This window comes from Mastomys coucha, unplaced genomic scaffold, assembly GCF_008632895.1.
Source record: "Mastomys coucha isolate ucsf_1 unplaced genomic scaffold, UCSF_Mcou_1 pScaffold22, whole genome shotgun sequence".
Classification (NCBI taxonomy): domain Eukaryota; kingdom Metazoa; phylum Chordata; class Mammalia; order Rodentia; family Muridae; genus Mastomys; species Mastomys coucha.
Window position 1 is genome coordinate 45,978,199 of NW_022196905.1, and position 11,056 is coordinate 45,989,254.

Genomic DNA, 11,056 nt, shown 5'->3' on the forward strand with positions numbered 1-11,056 from the left:
TTTTCTTTTCTTTTTTCTTTTTTCTTTTTTTTTTTATAACCCTCTGGTCTTCCTACTCTATGATTTGATTTAAAAACTTGGTTCCGGCCTGAGTTTGAGGTCCAAAAGAATTCAATTTTTCTTACTCTAGGAGGAACTGGTCTTTATAGGGGTATTGTTCAAAAAAGGTTTTTCTTTTCTCCATTCTGGGCACCAGATCCCAGACTACAGTTTGCAATCGAATCAACTCAGAACGTCTGCCAGAAATGCTTTTGGCTGGAAATAATGGAAAATATGACAAGAAGTTTCTGAGACACTTGGTCAGTTGTCACTGAAAAAACAAAGTCTGGAGCCAGTAGGTGGGCCCTGTGGTGCCATCGGGACTCACAGTGGCAGCGGGTAGACTTAGCTTCTCTCAAGTGACCCTGTAAACTGCCAGGTGACTATCTTTTACACTTCTATATGGTACCCTATTTCTGGGAGGATAAAGGAAGGGAAATATCCTATTTGCTAGATATTTTGATATTTCATGGCCAGAAATTAATCACAGGGTATCAATACAAATAGTGAGTCTGACAGGGCAAGCCTCCTCTTATTCTCAGAACAGAATGGAGTTTCCCCTGCTAAGACTGAAGGAGGCGGGATATTGGGTAAGCAGCCGGCACTGTCTGCCACACTGGTACTGGTGTTTACCTTTAGGTCTTTAACATATTCTGGGAAATTCTCTAATTTGAGAGCACATAAAGACAGTGAGATTAGTTGGGATAGACGAACTTATCCTACAAAACTAAAGTGTTCATTATTACTCAAGAACAGAAAGCTCATGCCTGTGCCACCAATGACAGTGAAGTCAGGCTGTGTGTGTCCCTGACTGAGAGACATTGAGAAAAGTCTTAACACGGTGCAGCTCCAGGGAATGTTCCTGTCTGGACCATTCCTTGTCATCCTTACTGCTTCTTCAGCATTTACAGACTTCCTCTTGTTGTCAGTCATATACAAAACAGATGGGTGTACTCTGTTCTCTCTGCCCATCCCAGTCATCCATCCATCCATCCACCTACCCCATCCCCACTTTTATTCATTCAATTTGAGTCTTCTGAATTCAATCAAACAACAGTCTCACAAAATACTTTTATTGTTATTATTATTATCTATTGCTAAGGCTATTTATTGCACAGGTCTATATAAACATCCTCCAGTGTACTTGCAAAAGGATATTTTTCTTTCCCCACATCAGGGTATGTGGCTAGTTTCTCTGCTCCGAACAAGCCACAATCCTCAACCCGAGTGGAAGCATTCTGTCTCTGCTGTGGTTTGGGCATGAACACAGTGCTTTTTTGATAGAGGGTTATTTGGGAACTTCTCTTTAGAGCTAGCTTCAGCTTTATAGGACAATGAGATGTTCAGCAGTGGATAGTTAAACTGTGACTCACCTTCCTGTAACCAGCACAGTCAGCTCTGAGGCACAGGATTTTGCTGCTGAGCCCCATGAGGGTAGGCGGTGTCTCTCTTTTCATGCAGAGAGAACACAAGAACAAGAAAGAAAATATTAAAACAGCATTGCGTTCATTCCTCTCTCAGCTCAGACACAGACGTCTGGATGGTCATCCAACCTTCCCAGTAATCGTCCTACTTTTCCAAGAAATGGAAGGGGTTTTCCATCCTGTGGGAACGGGAAGTGTGCACTGAGGTGACGGCTTAGCTCAACCCATTCTAGGACAAGGCCACAAACCACACATGGACATAAGCAATAGATGCTCATTTCTCAAAATTCTAGAAACCTGAGCCCAAGATCAAGGTGTTACCATGGGCCCTTCCAGCTCACAGGTGCCATTTTCTGAGTGACTGAGTAACACACAGAAGGAGTTCTGATCCATCTTCCTCCTTCCTCAAGGACACATATTCCACGGTGGTATTGAGGGGGATGAGTAACTTTCCACAGCTTTCACTACCAAATCCCGTCATGTAGAGCTTAGGAGCTGAGGGAATGAATGGCCATGGGTGAGTGAAGGGCAAAGTGGAGGAATAGCCAGGGAAGAAGTGGCTTGGTGAATCTTGTTTTACCACAGTCACCCCCAGCTCAGCGGCTTCTAAACAGTCATTCTTTCCCCTTTCTCCAAGATTCTAGCAGGGACTTCCTTCATCTCATCTAGCTTTGGTCTTGTAGGTGTAGACTGGAGGATTTGGTCTCAGAAAACAGAAGCCATGGCCCTATCCCATGTCCCCTCTCATCCTCTGAGGCCTCTCTCCTGGGGTCTGGTCTGCCCAATAGGAAATATGACTCCTCTAGCAACTCTCAAAGTCCTCCAGAGATCCCAGGCCTTATAATACTCAAGTTTAGAAACCCAGAAGCAGCATCCCGTTTTCTTACAATTCTCTTGATCAGAGGCCAAACTCAGACCAGGAAGAAGGCAATGGAGAAACAGATGCCATGGGATCCAGTATCTCCCAGAAGAGACAAGAGTGCACCAGACGAAACTGCCTGTTTCCAGCTTCGATTATGGCTGGCATCAAACCTCCAGCAGGAAGAGCCATTGGAGAAGCAACACTGCCTCAGGTGTGTGGGATTCAACAGACACTGGATTGTGTAAGACTCTAGAATCAAACTCAGAGCCACAGAGACCTCATGATAATGCCCTCATTTCCTCCCCCCTCTTCCACATTCATTTTAAATAATCCTTTCCTAGGACTGAAGACAAAGCCTTCTGGGAGCATTTAAAGTAAATTCAGGGGAATGTTCTTGATCTGCTATGGCCATGGAGGACTTCATGGCCACCTGTAGCAGAGCCTTATTTAAACAAAATGTGTTGATTATTTTTAGCATAACTTAAGCCCCGGGAGACTAATGAGGTGTTAACAGTGCGTGTTAATTATGTGATTTCTGTTGTCTTCATTAAAGCTAAGATTCTCAATCCTATTTGCCACCTGAAATCCCAGGAGAGCCCCGTCACTTTTCTGACCCTGCATACTTTAGTTCCCTGTGGTTCATGCAATCACAGAGACAGAGTTCCATTCCCCTGAGGAGAATCAGTTGAGTGGCTCACACATTCGGGAGACCTTGGGTTCCCCCTTTCTTAGCCCTTTCCATTTTTTAATCTCCATTATTAGTTGTTGAATCTGACAGAAAGTTCACTGTGCAGGAAGCTGGCAACAAGAGCTCACGCTGGATCGTTTAGGACTGACTGTCCTTTACAGAAAAAAAACAAAAAACAAAAACAAAAACCTGCCAGAGAGGCTGAAAACCAGGAGGAAGCTGAAATCAACCTCCATTGCTTTTCCTAAGCATTTTAATTAACCAAAGAAGTGTGCTGCAGACACGCACAGCTCTGATTATTTTAGACTTCTGCAATCCATGCTAGAGCCCTGTCCCGAGTGACAATACGTCCCATCCAGAATATCTTTCCTTACAAGAGATAATCACCTGTCGTAGGACTCATTTGAAGGTGCAATGAGCAGCCCGTTCCTGGCTCTGTCTGCATTGCCAGTGCTTGAGACTCATCTTACTGATGGAGTTAGAGGCCTTATAGCCCGTCCAAGAGGTAATGGGGTTCTTAATGATGGCCTCGTCGGGGCATATGAAGTTGTAATGAAAATAGCAGGTGAACGTGATTGGCAAACAGAACATTATGAGTCTCCGTAGTAATTAGAGTCATCTAAAAATGGAATGGGCTGTCACAGGAGGTGGTGAGTTTTCTGTCAAAGAGCCAGAGACACAGAAGTGGGGGATCCTTTTCAGGTGAGGCTGGAGTCAACCTTCTGCATGTGCCTCTTCCAGCTGTCATCTGGAGCCTCTGATTGTTCTAAGTCCATATAACCAGAGGTCTTGACTTTAGTGATTTATAAAATAGAATGCAGTATTAGCAGAATATTCAGCAGAACTGGGTTCAAATCCCTGCTCTGGCACTTGCCAGCCATCCCCCAAACCCTGAGCAGCTGACATCAACTCTCTGAGCCCCCATAAATGAGCCCTGGAATATATTGCTTCCAGAGCTATTGTAAGAGTTGGAAATAATGACTTTAAAATACGAGGCCCACAATAAGCACTCAATAAATCACAGCTTTAGTGGCCCTTAGGAGTCTAATTCTTTTTCCTTTTCATTCTCTCTCAATGATACAGTCAGGGTTTGTAAAACTAGAGGGAAAAATGGAAGGATTGTAAGACACAGCTTGCAGTGTTAGTCAGCACTTGGTCCAGACAAACAAAGCAGGCCAAACAAGCCTACCTATGTCATCAGGCAGAGCCTCCCACTTCAGCAGAGTCTTGCAGCGCTGCCTTCCCACCCCCACTCCCATGCAGGAAAGGATCTTTGCATTGCTGAGTGGCTGTCAAGGTATAGACATAGGCATCTGCCACCCCCTTCCATTGTCAACCCAGTTTGAGAAGTAAGGCTGGACATCTCCATCGTACAGAGGAAAAAGGTGTCAAAGAGAAGTCTCAGGCCTACACAAGGAACATTTGGGTGTCTCCTGGATCAAACCAGCTGGGTCTGCTCCCGAATCATCCTTGAAATTTTGTGCCATCCTCTCTTCACAGTGTGGTGTTAATCTGGCCACCCAGAGATGTTCCCACCTTACTAGATAAAATGGTGGACCAACCAATGAGATTGTATGGAGTAGAGCCTCTGCTTACAGATTCTAAAGGACTTGTGAGTGGCCATTTACTTATTCTTGTGTGTGTGTGTGTGTGTGTGTGTGTGTGTGTGTGCATGCTTGTGTGTGTGTCTGTGTACATGTATTTTCTGTGTGGATGTCTTCCTCAACCACTTCTCCACATCATATTTTGAGACAGAGATTCTCACTAGTCCTGGATACAAAGCTGGGCAGGCTGAGCACAATCCCCTAGCATCTGCCATCTCCAGACCCCAACACTGGCGTTACAGGTGTATGCTTCCCTGCCTAGCTTCTTATGACTGACAGGATCCAGTGACCCATCTAACCAGCCCAACTAACTTATTCTTCACCCTTTTACCATGAGCTTTATAGAAAGGGATATGTGGTCTTCATAAACCTTTCTATCACCTTTTGTATGCATGGCTAAAAATGTGAATATATACAAAATTGTGTGTAAAAAAAAAAGTTGCTCTCCACTCATCTTTCAGGTACCTACTGTTCTCCAGGACTCTTTATCACTTCCTACCTGCAGCCTGCCTGAGGTTTGAGGGTTTGTCTTGTTAATTGAGATAAAGTTCATGGAACATGTAATTCCCCATCCTGAAGTGTTCAAGTCAGTGGCCTCTGGTGCTTGCGTAACACTGCCCCACCCCTCTCTCCAGTATCAAAACATTTTTGTCACCCTGGAAATGAAACCTTGGAAGCCAGAATTACCCATTGAGTAATGGCTCCCTGTATCTCCCTCCCCCTCACTCCCGCTCACCCTGCCTGCTCTCCCCAAGGAGCTGCTTATTATGGGCTCATTGAATGGATGGGGCACTACAACACGTGGCCCCTTGGGTCTAAATCCTTTCCTGCCATAGTTTCCTGGGAGTAGATTGCTTCCTGGATAACTTGTTGTCGTTTGCTGATGATGGTTCTTGTTTTATTTTAGTTTGTTTAAAGTACATTCTTACTGAGCATGTTGGCCAGCATTGGGGAAACAGAGGCAGGTGGATCTCTTCCAGGAAAGCTTGGTTCACATAGTGAGGTCCAAGCCAGACCAGACCCTGTATCAAAAGAAAACAAAACCAACAACACACACCAACAAACAAGCCACCAAGATGCAGTCTCATTGTGTGGTTCAGGCAGGTTTTGAATTCGCAGTTTGTATTGCCTCTGCCTGGGATTATAAATAGGCACATACCACACCCAGTTCTTAACGTGCTTTTTGAGGGTCATTCAAGTTGGCTCATTCATCAGGACCTCACTCATTTTTATTAATACATTCTCATTAACATGTAGTAATTATGCATTTTATGCAGTGTGGTGTGACATTTCCAGACATGGCTACAAGGTATAGCAATCAGAAGAGGGCAATTAGCATCCGGATCACCTCAGACACATGTCATTGCTTTGTGTTGAGAACATTCAAAATTCTTCTTCTTAGCTCTTCTGCAATATTTAATTGACTGTTGTCAAGTGTAGTCATCTTCCTGTGCAATCAAATATGGGGTATTATTCCAACTGGGCCCACCTGTCACCACCCCTTCCCAGACTCTGATAAATCCTGCTCTAGCCCCTGCATCTCTGAGATAAACTTTGGCTTCTACATATGAGAACATGCAGTATTTGTCTTTCAGTGTTGAACTTATTTCACGTGACACTTCATTCCTTTACAGGGATGACTGATATTCTACTAGGCACAGGTACACCATCTGTTTACTCCTTCATCCACTGGTGGACATTTTCACCCTGTTGCTATTATGGATAATGCTCCTATAAGCACTTGTGTACGATTTTCTGTGTGACTACATGTTTGTGATTCTCATGATTGTATATCTGTGAGTGGAATTTCTAGGTTATGTGCTATTTATGTTTAGAAACTGAAAAATCGAAATTAGGTATGTTTTTTGTAGTGCTAGGATCCAAACCCAGGCCTCATGAAAACTAAGAGAACGCTCACACTGAGCTACACCACCAGTCTTTCACATGTTTCTCAGTGCACATAATTCCCTTACCTTACCTATCTGTAGATAGGCTACACACACTGTACTGAGCTCTGTTTTATTCACCTGACAATGGGGTTTAGAATTCTTTATAGTGGTGTGCTAGTAAATGTTTAACAACCTGCTTTTGTGAGGTGCAAATTCCTCTGGGATAACTCCCAGTGTGGCTGGCCTCAAGCCATGCAGACCACTGATTGCAACATTAGAAAGAGACACTAGCAAAATATCCTCATGAATGGATCCAAGCTGGCTGTGGTGAACTGCTGGATCTTTCCATATCTGAGCAGGAGGAACGGCCTCATTCATTTTTATGAGTGCATAGCATACCACTTTAGGATGCACTATAATTCTTTAACCTGTCCCTGATGGCGCACACTTAGCTGACTTCCACTCTCTCCCTTCCACAAACTAGGCTTTAATGGATAATCTCATGTGTGTATCATTTTGCTCATGTGCAAATACAGCGGTAGACCAGGCTTTTGTGACATCCTAAGAATCACCACGGGAAGACATTCTTAAAAGCCAATTTATTCTTTCCTTGGACTAGTCTGGCTCATAGAACGAATGCCGCGTAGAGCAGCTACTGTTTTTGTCCCACTTTCCTTGTGAGTAAAGCTGATGGAAATTAACTCGCCACTTGCCAACATCAAAGCAATGTCATCAGACTTTGAAACGAAATAGAAAAGTGTACTTTTGTTCTGGAAGATAGGAATTAGTGTCAATATAAAGTACCATCACTCACACGGGGGGAACTAAAGAGTTTTCCTAGTACCACAGTGGGAAGAACTCATACCTGGCACATGGTATTCCTGCAGTAGAGGTGTGTCAAGGTGAGACTCACAGTGGAGGCATTGGTTAATTAAGAAATAGAATAATATGTTGTAGCCCTGCTTCTTATGCAGATTTAAGAATTCTAGACAATGTTTCTCAGTGGTGCCTGTTCTTGAGAATGATCTAGGAAGTCTTTAAAAATGTAATTCCCAAGCCCATGGCTACAATTTATCCAACCAGGCAACCCACAAACAAGCCAAGCATCTATCTGTGTGTTTCAGAGAGCCCATGTGGAAAGTTCGGGCAAGGTTGAGAAGGGATTATAAGGAAACCTCATACTTGGTAACACATCTGTCGGGGTTATTTGGGGCAACAGAACCAACAGAGTGTGCACATATGAACAAAAGAGATTGATTTTAAGAAGTTCGTTACTGTCAGATCCAAATTTTGCAGAGCAGGGTCACCACATAGCAGGTCTAGTGAAAATCCATGCTGCCATTCAGATAAAAAAGCCATCTGCCTGGGTTAGGGAGAGATGGCTCAGTGGGTTAGAGCACTTCCTATACACATGTGAGGACCCGAGTTCAGATCTCTGGCACCCACATGAAAAGCCAGACCTGGGGAGGGAAGGAAAGCAAACAGGATTGCTAGGATGGTGAGCTTCAGGCTCAGTGAAAATTATCAGATTATCCACTCTGTCACAAAAATAAGGTGGAGAGAAAGAGAGGGAACTGATACCCTTCTGGGCCTCTGTTGTGCATACACTTGGATCTCTCTCTCTCTCTCTCTCTCTCTCTCTCTCTCTCTCTCTCTCTCTCTCTCTCTCTCTCCTTCCCTCCCTCCCTCCTTCTCTCCCTCTTTCCCTCCATCCTCCCTACCCTCCCTCCTTCTTTCTCTCTGTCAATCCAATGAAGCCATTACTCTGTTTTCACCAGCAGTTAGCTAGGTTGCCTATTCTAGAACTTCATATAAACATAAGGGAACTAAGTGCTCTTAACTGCAGAGCCATCCTTCAGCCCCCTACTTTACACTTTTAATAGCTTTAGGATATGAGATTACATGCTTTATTTCTCATCCTATAACAGCCACTTTGATTGCTCTCCCTTCTTTGATGAGCTTTGCTTGTCTTTTAACAGCCTTTCTAAATAATCTAGTCTGTATTTTTTTTTAAATCTATCATGTGTTTCTCTGGCTTATTGATTTATGTTTTGGATTACCTCTCTTCCTCTACATTTGTGTGATGTTTTCTCCTAAGTCTTTATTTTTTTACTCATGGCTGTTCCTTAATACCTAAGTTTTTGTACTTTTAAAATACAGATATAAGCATTAAAGTTGTGAGTTGTGTATCTTCCTCTAAGAGCCTTTTTGGTTCCATTGTGCAGGTTTTCATGTGTTGCTTTTATTATTTTTCATTCACAAATATTTTCTCCTTTCCCTGTGGCTCTTTCTGTTAGAGATACAGCATTTGATTTCCCTGTATTTGGAGGATTTTCCAGACAGTGCCTTGATTTCTACCTTAGCCTCTTGGCAGGCAGGTGACATCTCTTAGGCTGTAGTGAGCCTAGTGTTTTGGCTTAGCATGTGATCTAGTGTGATGAGTGCACTAGAACTTTGAGAACCGTGTATCTTGCAATCTATTGGGAATATACCAGCCAAGTTGTGTGGACTATTAGCATCTGATTCATCTATATTTGGGTTGTTTTGCTTATGAACGACTAGGAGGGATATATTTCTTTTAATGTTCAGTTCTTTAGATTTTTTTCTGCCTTGAGTTTTATAGGTTTTCATTTAATATATTCTGAGCATTATCCAAGCTGAGAATGGGTCACCTGACCATGGCTAGTTGGAAGGGTTTCTGGGAAGCAAATCTCCACTTTCTAGTTTGAGAGAAGGGGGCAGCAAGAAGATGCATAAAAATAGCTGCTGGGTCTAAGAAATATTTATTAGATAAGTATGAAGCACGTACACTGAAGACTGTTTCTCTTTTCCCAAGTCGAGTGTTCCATGCAATTAATTTGAAGAAATAAGCATGGAATTAGATATGCTCCTACTTTCCCAGACTGTACTGCTCTGTTGTTTACAAATGGCAAAGCACAAAGAGATAGAGCTCTCTCACAGGCCCGCTGGGGCCACAGAACCAAGGGAAGCTCAGAATCCATGAGGAAAATAACTTGCGGGATTTTGATTTGGCGGTTCCGGGTAGAATCAATCTTCTGTATCCATTGTTCTTTCGGTCAGAAAAGGCCTTTAACTTCTGTTCTTCTGTGTATGAGGGTTTCTCCTCACACGGGCACAGCTGGAGAGGTAGAGGACATGCTCACAGCATAGAGGGTCACTTGGCCACTTTGAAAGGGCTTCTGGGAAAGCAAGTCTTACAGGCACCAGAGTGCAAGCCAGTCTTCACCCAGAGGCAGCGCTGTTAAGATGAATGCCAAGTATTGCTTAGCCAGCGCCTGGTAGACAAAGGGTGGCTCATAAATGCTCATTGTTATTATTTTACTTCTATTCAGAAGAGTGGTGTTTGTTTCCTCAGTCTACCTTGTTAGGGAGGATCCTCTTTCCCCTCGATTATCCAAATGTGGTTAGATCAAATGACAAGTTCCAGAATTGATTCAGCTTGAGTCTTGGTTCAGCTTCTACTCCACAATGGGGGTTCTGGGCAAACATCAGGCAGACAAGAATCACTCTGAGTGTGTCTAAAGTGTTTCGGTTGGGTAAATTGTCACTTCATGCAACCTGACCTTGGAGGGACTTGAGCTACGCTCCCTGGCTTTCGAGGTTACTGAAAAGCCACTTGGTGATGAAACCTAGAGTCTTTCTGAGCAGAATGAAGAGGATGCCATTTACAGCTGGCATTTCTGCATAAAAGTACAGAGGTCCTGAGAAGCACTTCCAGATGCTTCTGATTCTGTCCTATCACACGTCAGCAGCCTGAGGGCTCATAAATGGTTCAGCGTCACCTGGGAGAAGCTCCCTACTAGTAGAGATAACTAGCAAATTTACAGCACTTGTTGAGTGCCTTTTGTCTCAGCTCTGCATCAGGCTGGTGGTAGTAAAAAGGAATGATGAAGAGGCCAGGCTTCAGAAACTGATCTTGGATTAGGCTTTTGGGGGCTTGAACCCAAAGCTTTGTGTATGCTAGGCATGAATGATCCCTCTGTTCTACCTTCCCACCCTTGAGAAAATTGCTTTTTTGAGAGCTATAGAACCCAAATTAGCCTAGGGTTACAGTCCATCTGCCTCAGGCTCCTGAGTAGCAGGGAGCATGGGCCTGTGTTATTAGGCCTATTTTATGAATTGAAATCCTGACTTGGCCATTTTCTAGCTTTGCATATTAACCCTATAACTTTTCCTTTTCTGAAACTTAATGTCCTTATCTATAGAGTAGATGGGTCGATATCTACCCTACAAAACTCTTACTATCATTGACCGTGATCCCCATGATACTTTCTTATACTGTGAGAAAGTTCACATAATGAAAGCAGAGCTTCTGGGGTGGCTAAGTGCGGGGACCTCCACCCAGTCCCTGTTTCACTGTACTTTCCCTGTATTTCCTTTTGCATAGGTCTTGACCTTAGACAGGCTCTCCATTGGTGGACACAGTGATCGTAGCTTCTCTCCAATTTCAGGAAAGAGAAGATATGTCTCTTTTAAGAGTCCCAATGAAGATGCTCCAACATGTAATAAGGACACATGCTCCACCATGT